This window comes from Phyllostomus hastatus, unplaced genomic scaffold (assembly GCF_019186645.2).
Source record: "Phyllostomus hastatus isolate PE091 unplaced genomic scaffold, TTU_PhHast_1.1 phas_scaffold_1674, whole genome shotgun sequence".
Classification (NCBI taxonomy): Eukaryota; Metazoa; Chordata; class Mammalia; order Chiroptera; family Phyllostomidae; genus Phyllostomus; species Phyllostomus hastatus.
This window is the reverse complement of record NW_025334011.1, coordinates 8,157,746-8,159,725: the sequence shown is the minus strand read 5'-3', so window position 1 is coordinate 8,159,725 and position 1,980 is coordinate 8,157,746. Positions and strand designations below refer to the sequence as shown.

The window sequence follows — 1,980 nt, the reverse complement described above, 5'->3', positions numbered from 1 at the left end:
ATACAATGGGAAGCTTTTGTATGTTATCTTAGTTTATCAACCTGCAGGACAGAAAATGCACATTTTCAATTTTTAAATTTTAACCTGAATTTATTAGAATTGTACCAAATGTAATATATGCATATCCTATTATATTTTATACCAAATTACAAGTACAATACCAGTTTTGAAATAATTAATCACATATCCATTGATTTAAAATGACACAGGTATTATATTTCAATCCTAAATACATAAATATGCATACACAATTTTAAATTCAAACACTAAAATCTGTTTTTTAGCCCTGGCTGGCGTAGCTCAGTGGATTGAGTGCAGGCTGGGAACCAAAGTGTCCCAGGTTCGATTCCCAGCCAGGGTACATGCCTGGGTTGCAGGCCATAAACCCCAGCAACCGCACATTGATGTTTCTGTCTCTCTCTCTCTCTCTATCTCCCACCCTTCCCTCTCTAAAAATAAATAAATAAAATCTTAAAAAAAGTGTCTTTCTAAAAAAAATCTGTTTTTTAATTTTTTAATATAGTGGTGTGACATTGGTTAATAAAATAATATAGGCGTCAAGTATAAAATTCTATATTATATCATCTGTATATTGTATTATGTATTCACTATCCAAAGTTGTCTATTTCCATCACCATTTATTCCCCTTGAATCCTCTTCTAAAAAAAATGATGGTTAAAGACCACTAAGTAGGTGGCAATGCCTTAACAATATGCATGCCCTTAGGCCCAAGAGCCTTTTCTACATTGGAAGGGGAGTGCTAACCTTCTCTCCTTTCATACTACAACACTGAAATCTATTCTGGTATTTTCTATACATCCCCATTAATCTGCTTATCTATTTTTGTACCAGTGTCACATTGATTTTGTAGATTCATAATTCACTTTATTATACAAGATCCTCTTACATTCTCCTATTTTAGTAAATAGCTAAATTTACTAAAACAAACATAAAAATAACCTTTAAAACTGCACAGAACTTCCAAAATGGTTAGCATAGTAATAGAGGAAAGCTTTTGCTATTTTTCTATATACATTGTGGAGTCATCTGCTTTATTGAATATACATTTTAGTTTTTAATTGCTTGGGTATTTGACTCTAAGATGAAGCATTCTTTCTTTTCTCCCATACAAATATATCAATTTTTCAGTTTTGAATAGTTCAGCATATCATTGTAACTAGAGATCGGCCATGCTGATAATAAACACAGGAAGTAATGCGCAATTGTGGTTTCTCTAGTTGTCTAATGCTAAGCAAAATTCCACTGTGGTTTACTTTATAGGAGAATTCTCTTATATTTTTCTTTGTGTAAAAACAAACACCACAATAATGACCACCCAGAAGTAAAGGACTTACAGCTCAGAGGATATAAAGAAAGAAAAACATTTGCTTAAACATATGTTCTTGTTTATATTACACTTTTAGACAAATTTAAATTGAGATTTAATAAGACAGTTCCTATCTGATTTAATTATTTCTAAAACATCTGCTGTGAGACAATGACACTGACTGAAACATAGTCTTATCTAGGATCAGAGGAACTTTTAACAATTATGATCCTCAGTAACTAAATCACTACCAAAAGGAGTACAGGAGCAGGACTAAAATTAAATATATTTATAATAATTTATCAAAAAAATACCCCCAGTAATTTGTTTGTTGCAAGTTAATCGTTCCCCCTGGGGACTCAGTACTCAATAATTCTGAATATTTTTCAGTTCTCCCAGTACACCATGACCTCTCTCTTGGTCCAGGCACATTTCACACGGTTCTTTCCCTTACCCTACTTCTCCCTCTGTCTGTCACATCTGCCTATCCATCAGGTATCAGTTTAGAAGTCTAGTTACCCAGGATAATTTCCCTGGTGAATTCTTTTGGAAAGGGCTCAGCTAGCTGCTCTGATTCTTACCTGTACTTCTCCTTCCACTTGTATTTTAATTGCTTCTTAAAATTTTGTTCCTGAAAATAAGCTGAATTTTGA

At 33.0% G+C, this 1,980-nt stretch overlaps 1 non-coding gene across 1 annotated transcript; it reads right to left on the bottom strand.

Annotated features, from left to right (window-relative positions):
* Positions 1-663: 663 nt before the first annotated feature.
* On the bottom strand, positions 664-787 carry LOC123831395. The gene has a single exon (XR_006787916.1). It is a non-coding gene; the product is annotated as a U6atac minor spliceosomal RNA (small nuclear RNA).
* Between the last annotated feature and the right edge of the window lie 1,193 nt (positions 788-1,980).